General features: G+C 42.4%; 1 protein-coding gene across 2 annotated transcripts in view; it reads right to left on the bottom strand.

Moving 5' to 3' along the window:
• Positions 1-7,196: 7,196 nt before the first annotated feature.
• mafa (v-maf avian musculoaponeurotic fibrosarcoma oncogene homolog a (paralog a)) overlaps positions 7,197-24,903 on the bottom strand; it is a 130,888-nt gene continuing 113,181 nt past the window's right edge. For both annotated transcript variants that reach the window (XR_829286.4, XM_010899490.5), the window contains one exon: positions 7,197-15,082. The gene's annotated coding sequence lies outside the window, so the exon portion shown is untranslated. The remainder of the gene's footprint in view (positions 15,083-24,903) is intronic.

Here is a 24,903-nt window from a genome sequence, read left to right on the forward strand (position 1 = left end):
CTTTTTACCAGCATTTGATTTCCATGAGATCGGATGCTTTTTAGTTTCTTTTTATTTCATAAGATCGCGTCTTATGGCTTACCATTTTCTGGAATGGCTCTTCATCTGAATGTGCAGTTCCGGTGTCAGACAAGGTCAAGGTAATCAGGTCCCTTCAGACTGTCTTCAGATAGCTCTGATTCCCACTCATAGGCTAAATGACACAGCCCTGTAAAGAACTATCATTATCATCATCATCATCTTCTCAGCGGTCCTGCACATTGTTCCTCCTTAACTGGGAAATAAACGAAAGAAAGGGAGAGAGATAAGGAGAGAAAGAGATGGAGGCCATGTTTCAAGGGGATTGTCCAAGGGAGACGTGTCAACAGAATGAGTGTACATGGCTTAATGTCATTCTTTTTAAGAGTCAGAGGTCATTTCTGTGCACGCCAACATTGTCCCACCTGTCTGTTTTCCTAGTTTTGTTCTCTAGCAAGTATGAATGACATAACACACAAGCCCCACATCCTCAAGCATTCACACACACTCCACTCTAGCCAGCCAAACTCAATTGTTTGTTCTCTATCATTTGTGTTCGGTGTTTATGGCCCTTAATGATGTAAAACCCTTCTTTTATATAACCAGAGTCATTTACAATCATTTACATGAACAAAAACTGTATTTTTGTTCCAATCCGCCCAGACAATGGCGTGTATCCTTTGTCGCTGATTTCTCTTTAGCAGATGAACCATCGTACACAGGGACACGATTGTTCTGTGTCAAACCACACACTGACACAATTAGCTCCCCTCCACTTCCTGTATTAGATAATGAGAAGATGCTGATAAGCTCCTCAATACAATCTGCTCCCTATTGGCTAATCTGCATCGTTCCCTGTTGTGTAGAGCATAATGGTGCTATATAACTGCTCATTCACAAGTGAACTGAAGCTCTATTCTGATTTAAACATGCACAACAGATGCACCACAGAGAAACACAAGTACAAACACACACACATATACACACCTTAAACACACACACACACCTTAATCACACACACATGCTTAGATGATTTGGTGGCTGTGGTGGCTGCTTACCAGTAATTAGAGGAAACGATAACACACATAGACACACATGCACAGATGTACCCACAAACAAACACACTGACATCCAAATGTGTACACTTTCTTACACACAGTGTGGACAGTGAACACATTGTCTGTCTGTCTGTCTGTTACGACCAGCCATAGGCCATTTTATGGATACCTAGCTATCCCATTGAAATCATGATCCCTGTGAAGAAAATACATCTCCTGTTCTGCTCATCCCCTGTACTCTACATCCAGACTGTATGCTATTGAATTCTCCTGCCGTTTAGGCCCGTAATGAGAAGCAGAAAAGCACCTTTATATTGAAGCTATATGCCCTACCTCTCTCCATTTCTATGACTTGCTTTAATAAATTACTGTCTAATAAGAACTTTTATGATCTTGGCATATGTTGCCTTTTATAGGTGAAAATAATTGCGTTCCCGGATCACCATGTCCATTCTGAACATGAGAGTAGCAGAGCTTACAAAATGAGATAGTTTCACAGTGCCTGCACAAGTCCTTCTCATTTGGGTCGTTACACCTCCTCCCCCACCCACCTTATTCTGTTTCCTGGCATACCTCCACCACCCATCCCCCCATCGCCGCGTTCACTCTCACTCAAGCCTACAAAGGTCTGTGCTCGCTTGGCAACATGGCACATAAACTCCCGTACCCAAACACACAAACACACACCCACACACACACAAACACTGGCTGCTGGGTTACCATCGAGGTGTGACAGAAGGCACTTGACAGGTGACACTCACACTTGATGTTATCAGGCCAGGGCCGGAGATTCAGCCTCCTGAGTGATGAGAGACTGTCACTCGCACGTTGTTTATCTATGCTGCAGTGTGCAGAAGGAGAAAGAGTGGGGGACAAGAGAAAGAAAGGAAAAACAGAAAGAGAAAAAGAAAAAGAAAAAGAAAAAGAAAAAGAAAGAAAAGAAAGACTAGCATACTCAGTGGGTTAGGATGAGAGTGAGCAAGTTGAAGAGACCTGAAAAGAAAGATCTTTCCCACAGTGGAATGGGAAATAGCCTTGAGAAATCCATTATTTCACAAGAGGGCACAGGTAGATATCTGCATGTAACTGAATAGCAGAACAGTGTGGCACATTTTAAATCAGGGCTACCCAACCCTGTACCTGGAGATCTACTGTCCTGTAGGTTCTCTCTCCAACTCTAATTTTGCAGACCTGATTCTAATAATTGCCTGGATGAAAAGCTTAACCGGGTTAGTCACAAATAGGGTGGAAGAGAAAACCTACAGGACAGTAGATCTCCAGGAACAGGGTGGGGTTTTACATATTGCATTTTAAATTGATATTAAATGTTTGGAATTGCAGGAATAAAACGTGTTCAGGATGCCATTATTTGACTTTTAATCACTGAGTTGTGCTCAAGGAAATAAACTATGTTAACACCCACTGTGCAATTCTCAATCTCATGTTTAAATGTTTACCTTAAATCCTTGCACATTAACAACCAAGCTGTTTTCACTCATGATCCTGTTAAACTTCCATCTCCACTTCTAGGCAGAGCAGAAGAAACTCATGGGAGCATCACACAACAGAGGTGCTCTTCAATCATTTGGAGAAATGGCTGCCGGAGCAGTCCAGCAAATTGATGTGGCTTTGTTATCGGTTTGCCGATTGATTACACCTAGGGGTATAATGAAATAACTAATTGAATGTGTCCTCTCGTAAGCGATTTATTTAAACTTACAAACACACCCAACCACCGCCCCCCTCCTCCCTCTACCCAGCTGTGAGTGGCTTTTAATTAATGAAGACAGACTCTGATAACCTTCACACAAGCATTAGTACAGAGGAGCGGAGCTGTGTATGTCTGTGTATGTATGAATGTGTGTGTGTGTGTGTGTGTGGAGGGGGGGGGGGGGGGGTAATCTCATTGATTAGCTGCAAAATGCTACGAAGTTCAAACATTCCCATCCATCTTGAGCTGATGATATGCGTGTTAAGTGCAGAAGTGATATCACATGACCAACAAACAGTTGTAGTTGTGATTTTATGGCTGGGGTAAAGAATGGATCTTTTAACAGTAAAGTTGTACTGTAGGTTTGATTCTCTCAGGGGCCATATGCACTTAGGAGGACCGATCCGTTGAAAAATAACCAACACTAAAACATGTCTCAATATTGTCTCCTGCTACCTGAAGAAAGAACGAAAAAGAGAGGATCGAGACGACGCATTGATTCCAGTACGAGGTCCCCAAGCTCCCTGGTTTCTCAGATCCCCGGCGAAAGAGTTGAGGGCCCCTTCGTGGATCTTTATGTGCCAAATAGCCTCCTGTCTGGTTGAGCGGCTTGCTTCAATAGAGGAAAGCTTGAAAGAGCCTGACGTCTGAGCTGTTTATCTAGTCTGGATGGCCCGTTGCCATGGCACCTACTCAGGCACACACATGCAAACATTCACTCATGCACTCACGCATGCGCCGAGCAAGATGTTAACAAATTCACATATGTGTGTGTGTTTAAAAAAAATACACACACACATATGCAAATGCACACAAACATGCTCCCGCTCACGTGCGCACCAGCACACACACGTTATTGTCATTTACTGTACTGGCAAGGGGTCAGCTGTCTTGTTTATGTACTGCCCAGCAGTAACTCAAGTTGTAGAAATATATGACACACTGTAACACATGGAGCGGCTGTCTTGTTACAACGATTATTTATTAAATTTAAAATATCTTTAGCACAGGTTAAAAATTAGACACTTCCATCTACCATGAGCGCCATGGGTTTTAGATTCTAACATGGTGGAAAATAAACACTCTTAGAAAACAAAACCCCTTATTTCTCATCCAATCCTGTCTACCTTCTTTCCCATTGTCTCAGAGCATATAACATTTCAATTGCTAGGGCAGAGGCAAATTGGAATTTCATAATCATTGTTTGTTTCTCAACATGCCCACGCATTGCAATTACCATACTGGAAGAATAAAAATTGTTGCAGCGACATAAAAACTGTCCAGTCCAACTTTTAAATGACTCATTCTCCTGGCAAGTAATTAATAATGAATTAATGACATCCTCAGTTTAGAAATAAATTCAATCAACATTTCAAAGTTGTTCTCTTAGCTTTGTTCTTGTATTATTTTGTCTTGTTGTATTAGAAACATATTTGTACCTTTTAAAAAGTGGCACACTTTGAAGCTGGTGAATTTTCTTTTTGGTTAAATAAATCAAACAAGCGGCTCAATCTGGCTCTCTCTCTGACAGATCGTGTTGTGTCAACTACCAGCTTTCACACAAAACCGTTTTGCCGTACAATTTAATTGGCTAAATTATCGACTAAGAGTATGTAATAATTCATTTTAGAATATGCATATGAACATGCAATGCCATTAAAATAATCTACAATCCATGATGCGTATGAGTCTTTTGAGATGTTTTCCAACCCTCCCCTCTCCCTAATCACACCTCAACCTAGCTGAACCACAAACCCACAGTATGACATGTTCATGGTCTATTTTGCCTCAATATTTTCTTAACAAACATAACAGGTAACAAGTAACATGAGCAGAGCACTGCTAATAATGGCAGGCTACATATTGTAATATCAGTAAGAAAACATTAACAGCAAAGACATATATTTCCCAGTTTCAAAGCTGTTTAACAAACCATATCCATTTTTATCGTTTTTTTTTTTTTATTCAATTTTTTGTTGAATTTTTTTCTTCAGTACATGCCATATGAGAATCTTGGATTACAAAAGTACCTGAACGTATTGCTAGTATATCAGCATGCATAGCTGTTTGGTATTTACATTCTATTTACAGACATGGACTACACAGAGGAGGGATTTTTCTTTTATGGGTTCATTTAGAATCTCAAATGGTGAACAGAAAGCAGCTTGATACGGACGGAATGCCGAGTACACAGGACATGCACATAAAAGAAACGTTTGCTTCACTGAACAAAGTGTTGTTTTTCTATTTAATAATTGAAAGAGGGATAAAGGTAAATTGTAGCACTTCCCTGGTGCATGTCATCTCTCTCTCTCTCTCCCTCTCTCTCTCGTTTTCTCTCCCTCTCTATGTCTACTTTCCCTTGTGTTGTGCATCGGCCTCTGAGAACAAAGGGGTTGGAAAGGTTAAGATCTGGTGTTAACCATGCCATGAACAGAAATTAGAACAAAGTTGTGAGAACATGCACAGCCCTGGTGAAGGACATTAGGCAGCCAGTCTCTCTCCCTCCACCTTCTCTTTCAGTCAACAAACAACCAGGTCCCACCCGTAGCTGTGTACACTGACCCGTCACTATCTACAATGGAAGACATACTGACAAGGCCTTTACCAGGGATCAAGTTTTACGCGATCCACAGTGCATAGCCACCCTAGCAAGAGGCTACGGCACTCTGAGCCTAATGTGGCTAAAATGTCCATGACCACAAAACAGATGACAAGACAACATAAAATCCTGACTGACCATCTCACCACAGGAAGTTTTGACAGGGTTGGAAGGAAGTAAAAGAGGAAGACCACTGAGTAATCTAGAGACAGCATCATTAAAGTAGACATGTACAGTGGGGAGAGCAAGTATTTGATACACTGTCGATTTTGCAGGTTTTCCTACTTACAAAGCATGTAGAGGTCTGTAATTTTTATCGTAGGTACACTTCAACTGTGAGAGACGGAATCTAAAACAAAAATCCAGAAAATCACATTGTATGATTTTTTTATAATTAATTTGCATTTTATTGCATGACATAAGTATTTGATACATCAGAAAAGCAGAACTTAATATTTGGTAAAGAAACCTTTGTTTGCAATTACAGAGATCATATGTTTCCTGTAGTTCTTGACCAGGTTTACACACACTGCAGCAGAGATTTTGGCTCACTCCTCCATACAGACCTTCTCCAGATCCTTCAGGTTTCGGGGCTGTCGCTGGGCAATACGGACTTTCAGTTCCCTCCAAAGATTTTCCATTGGGTTCAGGTCTGGAGACTGGCTAGGCCACTCCAGGACCTTGAGATGCTTCTTACGGAGCCACTCCTTAGTTGCCCTGGCTGTGTGTTTCGGGTCGTTGTCATGCTGGAAGATCCAGCCACGACCCATCTTCAATGCTCTTACTGAGGGAAGGAGGTTGTTGGCCAAGATCTCACGATGCATGGCCCCATCCATTCTCCCCTCAATATGGTGCAGTCGTCCTGTCCCCTTTGCAGAAAAGCATCCCCAAAGAACGATGTTTCCACCTCCATGCTTCATGGTTGGGATGGTGTTCTTGGGGTTGTACTCATCCTTCTTCTTCCTCCAAACAAGGCAAGTGGAGTTTAGACCAAAAAGCTCTATTTTTGTCTCATCAGACCACATGACCTTCTTCCATTCCTCCTCTGGATCATCCAGACGGCCATTGGCAAACTTCAGATGGGCCAGGACATGTGCTGGCTTGAGCAGGGGGACCTTGCGTGCGATGCAGGATTTTAATCCATGACGGCGTAGTGTGTTACTAATGATTTTCTTTGAGACTGTGGTCCCAGCTCTCTTCAGGTCATTGACCAGGTCCTGGCGTGTAGTACTGGGCTGATCCCTCACTTTCCTCAAGATCATTGATGCCCCACGAGGTGAGATCTTGCATGGAGCCCCAGACCGAGGGAGATTGACTGTCATCTTGAACTTCTTCCATTTTCTAATAATTGCGCCAACAGTTGTTGCCTTCTCACCAAGCTGCTTGCCTATTGTCCTGTAGCCAATCCCAGCCTTGTGCAGGTCTACAATTTTATCCCTGATGTACTTACACAGCTCTCTGGTCTTGGCCATTGTGGAGAGGTTGGAGTCTGTTTGATTGAGTGTGTGGGCAGGTGTCTTTTATACAGGTAACAAGTTCAAACAGGTGCAGTTAATACAGGTAATGAGTGGAGAACAGGAGGGCTTCTAAAAGAAAAACTAACAGGTCTGTGTGAACCGGAATTCTTACTGGTTGGTATGTGATCAAATACTTATGTCATGCAATAAAATGCAAATTAATTATTTAATAATCATACAATGTGATTTTTTGGGATTTTTGTTTTAGATTCCGTCTCCCACAGTTGAAGTGTACCTATGATATGATACAGACCTCTACATGCTTTGTAAGTAGGAAAACCTGCAAAATCGGCAGTGTATCTAATACTTGTTCTCCCCACTGTACACACCCATACATAGACATAATATGAAACATCACTAAGTTTATTGTAATCTACATGTCCATTGGTTGTACTATTCTGTGAGTTTGTATTGTACATAGAAGAAGGGGATAAACACCATTCCCTGAGGTGTTCAGGTTTCTGGGTTGACATGCCCAACCACTCAGGGGTACGGCAGTAGTCATTACATACATTGCTCAGTGAGAATAACACCAGCATAATTATATGTATCTCTAGTCTACTGAAGTTTCTTTGTCCATGGGCACCTCATTTACAACCTAGGCCCTAGTATAGGCAATCAGCGGTGCTACCCTCTCACTAGAGGTCCATAAACAGTTGATTTCACAGCAGTGCCTTTGATAAACGAGGGAGGTGGCCTGCCCAGCATGTTAATGTGCTATCCTATAAAGCTTATCTCTGACTGGGGTCACCCAGGCCAAGTAGCAGGGGGCTGATCGCTGCGGCAATAAGGCCCCTGGTAGCCATCTACGAGGCTTTGACGACCTCTTTGATGATTCCACCACAGTCAACTGAACCCCACCCCGTTGAACAATCAAAACCACATCACGGAAGCCTGTATACGAAATCAGGAAGACGTTTAATACAGTGACATAGAAATGAGAGGGAAGTGCAAATTAGCCTGGGTCGGTGAGAGCAGTCGGGGCTTATAAAAACAGGGTTTAAACCAGCTTTAAATCATGACATTTAACCAGATTTAAATCATGACATTTAACCAGATTTAAATCATGACAATGTTTCATTGTCCTTCGGTGGGAAAGACAGATCAGGTAAAAAATGAATAATACGTTATTATATAATTATACTTTTGGAGTAGGACATAACAGCATCATTACGCTCAAGCTGAATTGTCACTGACCAGAGCAAAATCTAAAAAAAATAAAATTTTATTGTAGACTTAATGTATGGGATAGCACTGTGTGTAGCAAACTGCAAGAATGTAATAGTGTGGATTACATGATACTTGGTTCATTTAGTGGGCGCTCTTTATTTGGAACGTGCTGGGTGTGAACACGTGTGGTGTCTCCAGTCGTTCAAACGTTGTCTCTCTCAATCCTCTAGGATTCTTTTTTTTGAGGTATAGTGAGAAGGACCCTAGTAGAATGGTCTTAAGCCTGACATTTCACTGCTCTAATAGGAAATGATTACACACACACACACACACACACACACACACACAAAAGCACGTCAACTCCCACGTAACCTCCTTCCTTGTTGCTACAAAATGCCTTTGTAACTCCTGAACCCTCATCCACTCCCAATGAGCCATACATGTCTCCAGCCTGGCCAGGCACAGGTGGCTGTGACAGTGCAGGGGTGACTCCCTTCTCTGCTATGACCTCTCTATGTACCTGGCCTGAGTCAGATGGGTAGCACAACCCACTGTGACCTACAGTGTCCACAGATCCTTATTTTGACACATCAAATTGATCTGTATGCAAATATTGAAATGATAGGATGGCATCCTCTGAAATAGCATGATTCATGCCTAAAATGTGATACCAAAGAAAGATTTGTCTGCCTTGGTTCTCTTTTCTCCCTCTGTCTCTCCAATTCACCATATCTGTCTCAGTTTCTCCCTTAGTTTCTCTATTTTTCTGGCTCAGCTGCAGGAGCCTAAATCAAGCTGTCAGAAGGCAGACTGCACGACTAAACGGCACAGCCTGAAATGCCACCTGTCCATTGTCTATGGGCGATTAATTTTTTCACCATTTATTTATTTTTGGAGCAGTTTTTTCCCAACCCTACAACAACCAATGCCTGTTTTGAGTTTCGCTTACTAATAAATGCATGACGTTATGACTGTGTGTATGATATGAAATACAGTATCATTTGCATATTTGATAAAATGAATAAACTCTGCTCTCTCTGCATCAATAGGATTGAATAAATTGTAAGTGTTTCTTTGTCTTCTAACTCAATTATTTGTTTGCTGAGTGGGACTCTTTAACGGGTACGGGATTACTGGTTCACATGACAATTTCTGGTACATGCATTCAAGTACACTTTTTCCCCCCATCAAAAGTAAAGAAAAAATGATGTGAATTGTTCTCCCTTGTTAATACAGCCTGAGACCATTCAGTGGAAAATCATTTTAGATCCTTGTTCATTACTATTATTACCATACACAACTACTCAGTATTTGTAATACATATGCTGTCCTTTTTCCCTTATCGTTCTCAGTAGTGTTGGATCTCACTATCTGTGTATCACCTCAGCTTAATCTTATTCTGAACTGTGGGAAACTAGAAGCCACATCCTCATTAGTAGCCAAATCCTAGGCTGGAGATTCAATATTGTTATGCTGATGATGTAACAGAGAAATGTGTCCTTCTGCTGTTACTTCAACCAGGACCATTTGGCTAATCTGATTCTTTCTAAAGCCCCAAATCTTCCTGGGTGCCAATCTCAGCTTGTGAGGGGTTAAGGAGGGTTGACGTGAAGCTGAGCCAGGCTTGGCCACTCTGTAATTTCATTAGAGCAACTTTGGTGCAGCATTATGTGATTGTTTTAACTCAGGGCGGCCGCGGAGGCACAATGGAGTCTTGCACTAAAGAGGTTCAGTAATCCTATGAACTCTGACCTCAGCCCTAAAACCTTCTGTGGCCTCCGGCCGTGGGTCCGTATCAAATATTACAGCCAAATACAAAGATACATACCTGGCGTTGGAATATCAGTTACGTCACTAAGGGACCAATGTCTAAGTCTTTATGAAACATTTAAGCCCCTAAACTCTACAAAATGACACAAGTCGCCAGATTCACTATTTCATCACTGGCATTTGCTAAATGTACACATTGTCTCTCATATAAGCTGTTTTTCTCTTCTCGGCACTTCCCCAATATTTGCTCTGCTACTGTCCCAATGTGCACCTGCTCCAATGGGTCAGGACTACCCTAGACACACATTAGCCAGCTCACCATCTCACTAATGAACTGTACAGCCAGAGAGGCATGCACTTATTAACTAGGCAAGAGCAGATAGGCGATGAAACAAATGCAGTACAGCTAAGTTGATAAGCCATAAGGCTAAAGCAATAGGGGTACAAAGTATATCTATTTTAAGTCTGGACTGATGGTTTGCTTGTGACTTGACACATGAATAAGCTATGAAAGGTACTTACTGAAGAACACGGAGTAGCGGATGCATATGCTTCCAATGGGCCCAAATATGTCTCTCTACCACTAGTTTCTCATCTCCTCCGTTTACTGACAGTGGTGAATTACTTTGCCATTGCAGAGGGGTGAGAAACGCTTTGCTCTGCGGCCTGTTAGTCGTTATTATCCACACCCCTCTTTAGTTAATCAAGAAACAACATTCAGAGTCTATGTCACCGCAACTCTTTGTTTTGCATCTCTCTTCCTCTCTGTGCTCTGCTTCAGTAGCTTGCCTCTGCCTAGATGGGGTGAAAGGGAAGAAAGAAGAGTAGAAAATGTAGACGATAAGTGGGAAAGAAAAGGAGAAAGCTGTGGAGAAGGAAAATTGAAGGGAACGATAAAAGAATGAAAATCCACACACAGAACGCAAGGAAAAGAAGGGACTGAGCAGTGAGGAGAGGGAGAGGAAAAGAACGAGTGTTGGTGAGAAGAAGGGATGAGCCTGATTAAACAGAGGATCTATGTACATGAGTGAGAGAAGTAAAGAGAAGAGAGAAAAGGAGGGGCACTCAATAAGTGGTACATCTGAATCAGGACAGCACTCTATCCCCTGCTCCTCTCCTCCCCACATATCCATCATGTTAATATACCTTTGGCGTGGCCTTCTGGGTAATATATCTTTGACCTGTGATTACGCTAACAGCTTATTGTTTGCACACTGAACAATCCCATTATGGCACCGATCTGTTTACATACAGCCCTGTTGTTTAGATTAGTCTGAGTGTGGGTGTGTGCAGTGCATGTGTGTGTGAGTGTGTGTGTGTGTGTTTGGGGGGGGGGGGGGTGCTACATGTTGGAGTGATTGAAAGAGAGTGAGTGTGCTTTGTTGAGAATAAGAGTGTGTGCACTTGTATGTGTGTTTGTGGAACTGTGTGAGCGTCTGCAGTCCATGGGAATACAACTGAGGCTGTGGGAAATGTGAGGGTCAGGGTCACACACTGAAGGGTCTGCTAGTTTATTTCACCCAAAAACGTACTGGCCTTGTTCTTCAAACAGGTTAGGGGTAAACATCTATCACTTTCACCATTCTTGTCTTCTCACAAAAGTGTTTTTGTTTCATTTCAGTGTTATCAGAGAACTTCAAACTCAGAGAAAAGATCAACAGCAGCTTAAGGTGTTGTCTCCTGCCGTGTGTGTGTGACTGACATCTTCATCCTTTAATATTTTTCTGCCTAACGGATCTGCATTAACTTATCACCGCGGAGCCAGGAAGAAGCTGCGCTCCTTTCCTCCGTTTGATGTCGTGTTTGTATATTCACTTATCGTAAGGGATGGGAGATAATTCACGCATCCAATGCTCCCTACAACTGCTGCTCCACACAGGTGGCAGGAGTGAGGACGGTGGTATGCCCAAACTAGTTTCCATCACTATTCGCTTCCCCTGGGTGGCCAACTCTTCCATCACCCACAGTCTAGACCTCTCTTTCTCTGCCGTAGCATTGTTCTTGTATAGACCAACACACACTGTGCCGGGTTTGGGAAAGCTTTACAGCGGCGAACGACTGTTCAGGATTCCCCTTGAATTGATGTGTTGATTATGACGCCTGCACGAATCTCATGTCACACAATCAACAACTCTGTCATCACCCAAAGCCTAGAACTCAATTCTCCCCTGAATCCACATCAATCCCATTTAACGCTATGATTAGTCACGTGATTATTACCAGTCAGTGAACACTGTTATTGTTGGATGAGGAGAGCAGATTAGAGTAGAGTCAGGCTGCGTCGAGGCTCCCTGCACAGAGTGACTAATGCACATGGATCCTGGCCCATGGAGAGAGCAGATGCACCGAGGAGGATAAAGGGGTCACTGGTGTGGAAGGGCAACAGGTATTTAACATTTAGCCTGAACATCTGGTTGAGCTTAGGGCTAACGCTCATTAACAAAGTGTCAGCCTCAGGCAGGATGTGAGGTCACAGGGCTGTGGGGCAGTGGCACAAGCTGAAGTGGTGAAGCCAGTGACTATGGAAAGTGGCTGAGGGGTCAGTGGTGTATTGTGCAGGTGAATGGAGAGCAGGGCAGTCAGGTCAGGGCTAGCCGAGAGGATAGCGGCAGTTTGGCCTGAAGTCTTCAACGTGGCAACTCATTTACTTAAACCTGGCTTGATTTCATTCAAACCAGCCATGCAATGTTGAAGCAGTGACTTTATTTTCATTTGGTGCCCACACACTTCTAATTCTGAAAAGATTAAAGAATACCTGTCAGGCCAACCTGATTATACTTGTTCGTTTTTGTATAGTTCTTAAGAAACGTCTTTGGGTTTTCGGAACATTGGAAAACCATTTACTGCATGAATACTGCAATGCAGGTTTGAATGAATTGGTCCCCTTGTCTCTCCTTCCTATCACTTTCTGTACTTCCCTCCCCTGTCCTCTGCACACATTCTTCCCTTTGCTTTGCTCCCTCCCTTTCTCTCCTCTTCTTTCCCTCTCCGCTCATCCCCCTTTTCTCCTCTCTGTTTTTGCTCCATTCTTTCCCATGTTGCTAGGCCCTGGTCATGCTGTTGACTCATTGAGATGTGTAAATCCCTTTCACGCAGGATGAATGGACAGTTCCTGGCAGGGCGCCCCGCAACACTTTGTGTGCTGCCACTTAATTGGAGCGCCCTAGTTCACCCTCCCTCCTTCACCTTGCAGCCCAAAACACCCACCGCCCTCCCACAGCCTGCTCCCGCTCTTCTGTCTGGTCAGGTTCTGTTCAGTTTGACATCAAAGGGGAGGTTATGCATCCCGTCAAAGAGCATAAAACCTATTCAGATCTGCTGTTTTACTCAGGTAATTTTTAAATAGGATAGGAATGGGTAAAAGCAACAGTATTTCCATAACATGTTATTAAATGCATTACGTCTGTAATTATTAGGGAAACAGAGTCGAATATGTACCCCATAGTAAGCACATGAAGGACAGAGTTCTTCCGTCAACTCACAGAGACGGTCTCTTCCTCTGTTTGATCCAGTGGGCACCATCCTGTCTACAGTAGGTATTAAAATCACAATCCATATTTTCCTCTACATGTCAACATGCAGAATACTTACAGCGTAGGGTTCTATACACACAGAATATACATATATACATGACTGTATTCCACTTGTCCCCACATGTCTGTGAACTTATTTGTTGGATTGCTTTCCTCCTTCATCATGAGGGTCCATCCATATTGTCTAAAACAGAGTAAATGGCACTCTCCTCATGGGGCTCTGGGATAGGCAAAAGAAGGAACATAGAGGATTGTGGGAGTAGGGGCCGTTTAGGGTTCTGGTTTGTCCTTGATGCGCAGAGAGGTAGAGGATGCAAGAGGATGAATATGCTTTCAGGTTTTCTTGCGTGCATTGTGGTCCATGCACAGTATCCTCTGAACTGAACTTAGTCTGGCTGTTTGTTTGGTTTGAAGTTCTGAAATCTTCAGCAAAGAACATTTTATGGTTTCGGCAACTTTAAAACAATCCTACGTGATCCATTTTTCTTGCTGTCTAACAGAGGAGCACCTTGGAAAACCACAGCAGGTGATGAGGAAGAGAGAGCGACCCCTGCCTCAGCTGAAGACACAGTGCGTTGCCCTATGGCCCATGTCACCAGTTTGTTCCTCATCCAGGAGGGACCACATTACAGAACCCAGAGTGGGGCCATTGCTACAGGTTTTCAAAAATAAAATAAAAACAATTTTTAAAAAAACACAAGAGCGGCCGCCCGCGGACCTCAGGTTCATATATCATGTGAATGCAGTGGTACTCCTGGCTGAGGATGTGTTCTCTATTGGATTTTTACTCTGGATTCTGTCTTTAACATTGTATGGCTCATTGCAGTCCCATTAGCGTTATAAAAAAAAAAAAACTCCTTAACATGTCGGCAGGTATTCACATAATAAAATGAGCGATAACTTTATATGCTTATAGTCAAATACACAGGTGAATGAACTTGCCTAAATGGTATACAGTAAGCTAATACTGCCTAGGAATCTAGGAATAAAAAGATGTAATCGTTATACTATCCACAATTATGGGTTTTGTGATCTACAAGGGTACGGAGGTATACACTAAAGTCAGCTCCATGCTATGGTACATCACTCATGTACACATGGAATGGTACATTGGAGAGGAAGACTGGTTCATTATGCAAAGAGTACACACTAATGTATGTCTTATAGTCAAACTAACAAAAAATATACAGATAAGTATAAGTTCTCTAAAACGAGGAACGTATAGTCAATGATAATTACAATGACCTCTGATAAAGAGTTATGGATTTCAGAGGGAGGTGAGATATTTCAGAGATATTTCATCCACAATCAGGAAAGACGAACTGAGAATAGTCTTCTTAGTAAAGACATCCCACTTGGGGGTTGGGGGAGGGTAATATGAAGTACTTACAGTAACATGCATCAACATTTCATTTCCCCCCCTGAGGAGGACATGGTTTGTCCCATAATACTTTTGTCACTTTTCTTGATTCATCATTTGAGTTCTGTTTGTTTTTTGTTTTTGTTTTCTTAAAAAAAAAGCTGGAGGTAAAATTGATGAAAGTGGGCGTAGGAAGAAGCACTGGAGAATTTCTCTGCATGGATTTTAAAGAGAATTTGGGGCTATCTTTTGTCATATCTTCTTTTCCATGTGAAGTCATCTCTAAATGGTGTTGTGCTTTGTCGGGATCCTTTGTGCCATTGGTCAGCCACTCTCAAGTAATCTGCAGACAGGGAGAGACACAAAGAGACAGAGAGAGAGAGAGAGAGAGAGAGAGAGAGAGAGAGATAGAGGGAGAGAGAGAGAGAGAGAGAGAAAGGGGTCATTAAATGTGTTTGAGTCAGACCACCCATTTGTGGGGCCCTTTTGAGTTCACCTCCCCATCACACACACACACACACACACACACACACACTATTAGAGAAAGAGTGAGAGGCGAACGTTCTCCTACCACGTCACAGCCATGACAGAGACTGACTCACTGTTATTTGGGGCAGTGTTGCCCTCCCAGGTGTCCATGTAGAAACAAATGACCGGTGACCACCCTGTTGTGTTGCACGGTCTTGCCACGTATTCGCTGAGATGTAGAGCGACAGCGACAGCCTCATGGGAGGTGACTTCTGAATCAGCTTGAATTAAGGCCAGAGAGACAGAGATGGCTACAGAAACTGCTCACTAACAGCATGGATGAGTTTGCCCTGTGCTGGTGTCCCTCTGGATTAAAAAGAACCCCTCAGACAAAATCCCCTGTCTCCAGGTTTGTTTCTAGAATATATGTATATATTTTTTAATCAGTTAGAAACTTAGCTCCCTGAGGGAGGAAAGGAGATACTCCTTCCAGAAGCTATAAATACCAGTGCAAGCTTCCTAACTCTGTTCCAGAACCGCGCATCACACAACTGTCGTGGGCTAAGCAGGTGTAGGAGTTAATTCTCTACCTCAAGTCACATACCTAGCTGAAATGTCCCTTTAGTCAGTCACTTGGTACAACAGTATATGGGATATACAATCAGTACTGGCCTGACCAGCACCAGACCAGGTTGCCAGAGGCCCAGGAAAGAGGCAGAGAAGAGACCCATACAGTAACTCAGAGTCAACATTTATTTGCCCCCTACAGCTGTAAGCATGTGATCTGAAAGGTTGGCAGCCCTGACATCCAGGCAATTAAACAACGGTATAAGGGAAATTCCCAGCTCACCACAGCACAAATCTTTGCCACAGTCAACTCAGTGAACAGTGCCCAAGACACCGCTAACCCTCCAGTTGAGCGGGCACAAGTCCCACTAGGCAACACCTGGGCCTTGCTGTAAAATGCAATAGAGACTGCTTTGAAAGTGCCTGTTAAGAAAAGTGCCTTCTCTGAAAGTGCTTTACGCCAGCTGGATTGGCTGAACAGACAAAGAGCTGGTCACACCGACAGACCCCACAGGTCCTGTTCACATACATCTTGTTTTCACAGAGGGGGTGGAAAAGGAGTGCATAAAAGACAAAGTATGACAAAGGGAACTTTTGGCATGATAGCTGAATTCCAAGAAGAAGGGGTGTACAGACACCACATGGACATCATCCATACATTCAGCTGAAGGCAGATCGACAAGCAGGGCAGTTTTATGAGAGAGTCTCCTCCCACCGTACGCTGCTGGGTTGAATGGAGGTGCACAGTGAGCATCGAGAACCAGGGCAAAACTAGGTGTGGATGCTGGCCCTAAGCTCTCACCTTGTAAGTTAATAGTTAAAAGTCCCTGCTGGAAAAGCCCCTGCTGTAACACACTTACATCCCTGATGGGTCTCTGGAATGGACATTGTTGGACATGAACACGTCCACTTTGTCCCAACTCTGGGGCCGTGGGTGAGAACTTGTCTTGGAGCACCCTACTTGGCTGAGCCATTATCAGCTTTCAACGGGGAGAAGCCAGGGGGATTCTCGAAGCAATCCTGTCTCATCCGCTTGCCCCTAGGAGGGTTTCCTTCACCCATGTTTCTGCTGCTGACCAAGCTGTCCAAGACCAAGTGCCCTAGCAGAAAGACAGATGAAACAGATACATGGGGAACTCCAATGCCATCCAGCCCTTGCCAGTGGCTCCTGAAATGCCACAACCCCACTGAATAGCAAAAAGAAAGGAAAGCGTGCATTGTACGGCTTCAATTTCTCCTTGAGCCAAACTTTTATGGAATCCATTATGGCACTGAACAAGCCCTTAACAGGCTCATCAGAGTATCTGTCTATCCTGTACCAGCATGGACAAAAGATTTAACCACATGCCCCCGACTGAACCACTAGACATGCACTGAATTAAACTGCCCATACCACGAAATTCACCAGCATCTCAGGATAGGGACGTCCATCCGCCTTGGGAAAGGCAACTCCACAAAAAGGTGCTCCGCTCCGGAGCACAAATCTATAAATGGAGCATTATTGGCAGGGCAGTCACACGCCAACTCCACAAGGCTCTGTGGCTGCCCTGATGTCAGTTCAACATCCATTCCCAATCTATTGCTGCATGCTGCAACTTGGAAGCCAGGTATAGATGAGAGCAATAGACAACGAACGTCATCGTTTAACAAAGTGTTTTCCAGGAAAGCTAAAATACAACAAGTGCTTGCACTTAAATAAGGACATTGTGAACGTGACCCAAGTCGAGCGAATAAAACACCAAAAATATTGCGCCGTAAAGTGACAATTGACACACAAACAAGTTCAAGCTGAGGTACGTCAGAACATGAGACATGGGCTGACTTGTAAACCTGGACTTTGTCATTTTGTGTTTTCCAGCCATTTTATACGCCACCAGCTACCCTGGCAAAACAGATGGAATGGTTAGACATACTTGAAAGGAAGCACACAAAAGTTAACAGACAACATCTGTAAGGGAAGATCTACCCAATGTGGACTGGGAAGTTGTAGCCTACTTGCCAATATTGCATTGTAAACAAAGGTAATGAAATGGAAGGCCACATTAGCCGTAGAACCTCCTATTATGAGCATATCCAAAAAGCATTTTTTTTTATAAACCTTCTTGTTCTGAGTAATCACTTGATCAAGTCGTCAATGTTTTCTGATAATTAATGACATAAAAATGTTAGCTAGCATGTCATTAATTATCATTCATGAAATATCAGTGGAAATCTAAATATTTTCAGCCAGTTGGTTAGCAACGTAGCTAAAAAAAAGACGACACCTTATTAGCGGCCACCATCTCCAATTATCAGCCATCTTACTATTTTGCTGAATTATATTATAATTCATTATTATTTGTCTTACAAATTACATCATGGTCTTCTCTGAAGTGCCTACTAGGAAGTTGTAGCTACCTTTTATGCCTTCCGGTTAAGAAAAAAAGTTGGTATTATTGATGTTACATGATGTCTGGTCGGTGGCGCAAGTGGAATTTGATGATTCGTAAAAAAAAAATATTCATACATGACCCTTTTAAAATGTCCAAAAAAGACCTCCAGAAATGTATAGAAAAATGGTGGTGGGCTAGCTGAAAGGGTATATTTAATAGCAAAAGGTACCATTGATTTCCAGTGCATTTACACTTTGAACTTAGTTTTCCAACCCCTAGAAACTGACAATAATACTGGGATGTTAGCTATGATCTATTTTTTCAGTTGGAGCAAATTTTATAGGTAAATTGAAAACGGAAATATTTCTACAGGTGAAGTGAAAGCATGTTTAGAATAATGGAGATGGATAGGGTTTGTTATTAAGTTTAAATATTTATTCAGAATGGTTCTTGTGGCAAATTTGTAATCCCCCTCCCAAAAAAAAAAAAAAAGAAAACAGAACACATATGCTACTGTATTGGTAAGACTGATTGAATAACCCATACTGAAGTCTTCACAGCATCTCTACTAAATGTCTTTCTCCATAAATGAATTCTCACAACCTTGGAGTCAAAGTCAGCAGCTTAACACTCATACACCATCTCTGTCCTATACTCCAAATATTTGGACATCAAATCAAACCAATGAGGTTGAAGTATTGAAACAATTACTAGTAAGGTTCAAGAATCATTTATGCCTTTTATTTTTGCATATTTCCACATCGGTTTTAAGAAATAACAATAGTTTGAATACATTTTCCCCTTATTTCACAAAATGTCTGGCCACCAAAAGAATTGGCACAATATGCTTAACAGTGGTTTCCGGTTAGTCAAACATAGTGTCCCATCAGTTGGGCAGGCATAAGAGAGCTGTTAATGTCACGTCTTGATTTGAAGAAAATGCTTCCTGTCACACCCTAAAAAAATGCAGAGTGGATTCTTCATAGATGATTTTCTCGCTTTCCCACACATTCTTCTTGCATGCACACAAACACACACACCCACACACCCATTCACACACACACACACACACACACACACACACACACACACACACACACACACACACACACACACACACACACACACACACCTATTCAAAACAAGCCTCTTAGCTAAAATCCTTGAATCAAAAATAACTGCATTCATCAGAATAACCTGTTATGATATGAGTCTTTATAGCATGTGCATAGTGGAAATATTTATCACTACCTAACCCTGCATTTAGATTACAAACAAAAATCCCGGACAGCCATGCTCGCATTGCCTACAGTTGACGACTCATGTCCGTGCCAAGAGGATTTTGCAGCATTTCTTGAAGTGTTGAATCCGTTTAATAACCGGTGCTATCTTCATTTGACCACACTACATTCAAGACTTCCAGAAATGCTGCAAAATCTTCCTGACATGTCTACAAACGAGCGACTATAGTGTGGCTATACGGATTTCCATTAGTAGTTAAAACACAGCCTCTGACCCATTCCCTTTAAACCAGCCACTGCTGTGCGCTCTAAACAGATAGCTCCCATTTACTACATAAAACCAGAACCGAGTGGGGCTTCCTTGTGTACTGCCATGTCAGTATGTCCTGGGTGAGTCACTTGTTTACAAACAAAGCTTCTGTTTCTCAGACTGAGGCCCAACATAACGCAGGTTGAAGGGCGTCAAGGGAGGCCTAAGTCCTGTCTCCTTTCCTGCTGCACACACACACACACACAAACACACACATCTGGGGTAAAGCATATAGCTCCCATGCAGCTGTGCCCCCATCGGTGAGGATACAGTGGTGAATGGCTTACACTGCATCTCATTCAGCTAAAACAACAAGAAGCCACTGTTTTGTCCCAGTACAGTACAGTCTTCATCCAGTTCACTCACTGTGCTCCATTCTGTGAGGAGCTTATGATCAGAGTACCCGCTAAACTAGCGGTCACTGTCACAGGTCAACAATCATCCACTCTCGGAAAGAACACAGTTGTGAATAATCTCTGGCCGTGAATTAAGCTTCATTCCGCGGCAATACAATGTGTTGGCAGTGTGAACAATGCTGCTAGCCAGCGATGGGAACCGTGAACCACTCAGCAGCACCAAAGCCAGGTGTTAGCACTTGAGCTTGCTTGCCTCATCAATAATTGACAGAGGCAAACCAATCAGAACAATTTGCTCTCCACAGCGAAGTGCTAGAGCAGGCTCACACTGGTGAATCATTTATGAGGCAATTAGTTGAAACAGTTAGACAGTTAAGGCAGGGGTAGACCTCGGTCGCATGGCGCATTGAACCATTTGTCTCGCGGCAGTCCGACGTGGTTTGCTCACATACTTCTAATTTTTTGCCTTGAAAAAAGAGAGGAGAAGGGGGGGAGACTGGTAATATTTCTCCAGGACCAAGGGAGGTGTGCGAACCTCTGATCAATCACAGTATGCAAACGAAACAAACGACAGCCCAAAAAAACTAATCATGTGTGCGAAAGGATTTGGCAAAATCCCCCCCACTGAAGTATACCGCCCCCCCCCCCCCCCGCAAAATAACATTTCCAAGCACAAATGTTGACCATGCAACCACTTCCAAAAGGAAGTGTGAATTCCCCTTTACACCGATCCTCTGACACCATGCTAAGCAGGACTGGTTCCTGTCCCAGATACACAGATTGATCCTGGTCAACACTCAGACAGATGATATGTATGGGCTACTGAAGCTCCTGTAGAAATGAGCTACATCAAAGAATAAAGTGTTGTCACTGTGTTATACAGGCCTCTTCACGAACAGAATAACATGAACCAGTCACTTGGGCAGATAGTTATTGGTAGTATTTACTGCTGCAGATTTCTGTGGCAATCCTGGCGTGGGGGAGTCTTTAAGGACCTGACATCACTCAACCATACAAAAAATTACAAATATGACATCACTCAACCATATAAAAACAAACAAATATGACATCACTCAACCATATAAAAACTAACAAATATGACATCACTCAATAATATAAAAACAAACAAATATGACATCACTTAACCATATAAAAACAAACAAATATGACATCGCTCAACCATATAAAAACAAACAAATATGACATCAATACCCTATCAAGGTTTTTTTTTGTTTTAGGCAGGAATCTCTTTTTGACCCTGAAGGAGCTCCTTATAAAGTGTGATCGAGTGGCCATATTGGAAGCATTTCATAGCTAATCAATGCCCCTCTCTCTGTTCTTTCTGCTCGGTGTTCAGTCCAGGCTCAATAAAACCAGCAACCTTGATCAGAAAAAAAAAAAAAACATGCAAACCTTGCACAACACATAGAATATTCACAAACACTCACATATGCATAAGAATGTGCCCACACACACACAAACACACACACAATAATGCACATCGCACACTCAAACTCACAAACATACACACAAATACATAATCACAAATGCAAACATACTCATTATGTATAATACAAAAAAATAAACAAATATGGTATACAATACTGTGCCTGATGTCCATTTTGTTTAGGGCAAATGAATAGTGGATGAATACTAAGTTGTTTACTCATATTTACTCATTACTTTTTCCCTTTGAAAAAGACAAGCTTTCCCCTGAATATTTCAGCTTTCTAATCACCTTAATGCAGTCTCAGTTTCAATACATCTCACTGATGGAAGGTTAAAAGAAAGACAGAAAAAATGAAGTAGAGAGGAAGAAAGGAGAGAGAAGAAAAATAGCAAACAAATACATTCTTTTTTTTTACATAAAATGTTATTTCACACTTCAAATTTGTTATATTGATATACAAAATATTTCATATTCAATCTTGCATTATATTTGAACTAAACTAATACAAGACACCCTTCCCTTTCTCAACTAAAATCACTTAAAATCATATTCTAATTAAGTGTTGCCAACCTGTCATACCTATAGAGCAAAGTCACTGTTAAACATAATATTTCTTAGTAAAATTTTCTAAGCAGTTTTATCTCTTTTCTTGATTTACATAGCTCTTTTAAAGGGGGAGTGCCATTATATTGATTGGTTGGCCTATCCACTGGTGTGGCTGATATTGACACTTGTCTTGATATTGTCAATAGCTACTGTTTGTTTAATGATCACCATTCACTTTTATAGCCCTCTCCGGACACCATACCAATAAATAGTTGCAAACTGGATTTTTTTCTGTATGACTTCAGAGTCTTAAAGCTAGCACCTATGTGTTTTGAGATTAGCATGTAATTAAAAAAAGTGAATCAATATTTATTAAGCACTACTTGTCTGGGCCAAGAGGACAATGACCTCCTCCCACCCTCCCTCTCATGAACAAGAAGAAGCTTGCACTATTACCACAAGTGCATCTATTACCTTTCTCTGAATCACTTGCTTTATTATAATAATGTGTGTGCATGCATCTGTATGAAGCATGGTGAACTCATGAAGGTGAGCATTCTCTCTCTCTCCCTCTCTCTCTCTCCCTCCCTCTATCTCTCTCTCTCTCTCTCTCTCATTCTCTCTCTCTCTCTTTCCCGTCCTTCAGCTCTTGTAGTTTTTCTGTAAACAGAGCAGCTGAGAATAACTCTGCTCACGTTACACTTCACTATGCATAAAACCCTCTCAGCAGCACTGGATGCTTGCTGCTACACCATCTGTCTGTCTGTCTGTCTGTCTGTCTGTCTGTCTGTCTGTACAGTAAGGCAGGATACAGTAAGGCAGGATACAGTGAGGCAGGATACAGTAAGGCAGGGGTGAGGTCAGCCAAACCTCCCCTGCCTCCTCCACTCTAACCAAAACCTCTGCTATCTCAGTTCAACGATGCCCCACCTTTGGCCATCGTCACGCAAACCCAGGACTTATGAGTTTAAAATAATACTGTAACGCCACCACCTTCCTATTTCAGGCACATGCAGGAACACACAAAGGCATATTCACACACTGATATGCGGGTGCACACATGAATAAAAATAAACACATGGGCACACAAACTCGCAAACACAGACACACAGATTGAGGTGCACGTACCTCCTCTAAGCAAGCCCCTCTTCCTAATTTAAGTACAGTTAGTTGACACTCACTCTCTCACCACACTTTCCTCAGAAGGTGTTGTTATTTAGAGTGATATACCTACAGCTTGTTCAGGGAATGGAGAACAGAGAACTGTTTTATATCAAAGCAGCCTATTTTAGCGCTGAAGGCTGATGCACAAATTACAGCAGGAGCGGCCACTGTATTGAACAATATACTGTATCTAGTGTACACTATGCAAAAGCAGGAAGAGAAGCCGATAAAAATGTAATGGAGCGATCCTTTTACTGTTAACAAAAAATTGCTCTACATTTTATCATCTGAAGAAAACATTGGTTGGATTCAATTATGCATTAAAAAAATAAAGTTATTAGCCCTCGGGGTAAATTATTGATGCTGGCATAGAGAACAGCTTGGTGTTGCCAATGTGTCACTGTGTTTCTGCTGATGTTTCTTCCTGTATTGATAAATTTTCATCTAAAAAGGTCCATAAAGTCTTGATCTGTGGAAGGTGGCAAGTGACGGGTGAAATCCCCAATAAGCTGAGATTAGAGAGGAACACGTAGATATTGGAGGGACGCATGATTTGCCTACCGAGCCAAATTTCTCAATCATGGATGTTCTTTTTTTTGTCTAACGCAGATTTCAGTTTAAGTTGTCAGGTAGTCTAGAATAAAACACTGGATGTTTGGGACTGATTCTTCATAGTCGGTGGATGTAACTGGATGAGTTATTAATGTCTCCATTAGCTCCTATTCACCATATTTAGAGCTAAATATCGAGACACACTAATGTTTGCCTTCCCTGCATCTCACCACCTTATGTCACAAAAACCTAATACCAGATGGGTAATGTGTGACAGTGTTTTGTCTCCACACCATTGGTATGTATATGAATAAAGGGTTGTTTGAGTTGTTGGCTTGCCCTGGGGACTGCCCCTTTTATATGCACGGATGTCAAGCTTCCTGCAATGCAAATGCCTGTGGTTTAACTGCAGATAGCCAGCAAGTACATATAATCTGGATCTGTCTCTTTCTGTCTCTTTCTTTGTCTCTCTTTATACAAGATTGCAGGCACGTATGTGCACAGGCATGCGTACATACACACGCACACACACACACACATACATGTATACACACACATATACACTGAGATATAGACAGAGAGAGAGAGAGACTGAGAGAGAGAGCAAGAGAGAGAGCAAGAGAGAGAGCGAGAGAGAGAGCGAGAGAGAGAGACAACAACACGCCGAAAATGAACACATTGATGTAAGAGAAACCACACATTTGACAAGCAGGAAAGTTTCTTCACAAAGTGAAAACAAAGTAAAACATGGTTCAACAACTGTAGTGACGCGGTTAAAGCGACATTCCAACCACCTATAAATTAGCACAGCCAGTCCAGCCAGGAAACCAGGAGAGTGGTAATTGGCCAGCGATGCATCAGCTGACGATCAGAAAATCAGATTTTATACCTGTCTATTTAATAGTCAGGTGACGTAGCCAGTCTGATATGCTGATGGTTGTACCAGCATGAGGGTGTAAATCCACCCACCCACCCCGGCCTCCAACTGTTAGGTTCTGTTTCCTTTATGGGTGGATCAGTACTGCATACCCTGCACACTGCCTATGGGGATGGTTCTTAATAATACCACTGTGATGTTATTGTTTATAGTCTCATATACTCTGATGGCAGTGAGTTACCTCAAATGAGCAGTACCTAA

This window comes from Esox lucius, chromosome 2, assembly GCF_011004845.1.
Source record: "Esox lucius isolate fEsoLuc1 chromosome 2, fEsoLuc1.pri, whole genome shotgun sequence".
Taxonomy (NCBI): Eukaryota; Metazoa; Chordata; class Actinopteri; order Esociformes; family Esocidae; genus Esox; species Esox lucius.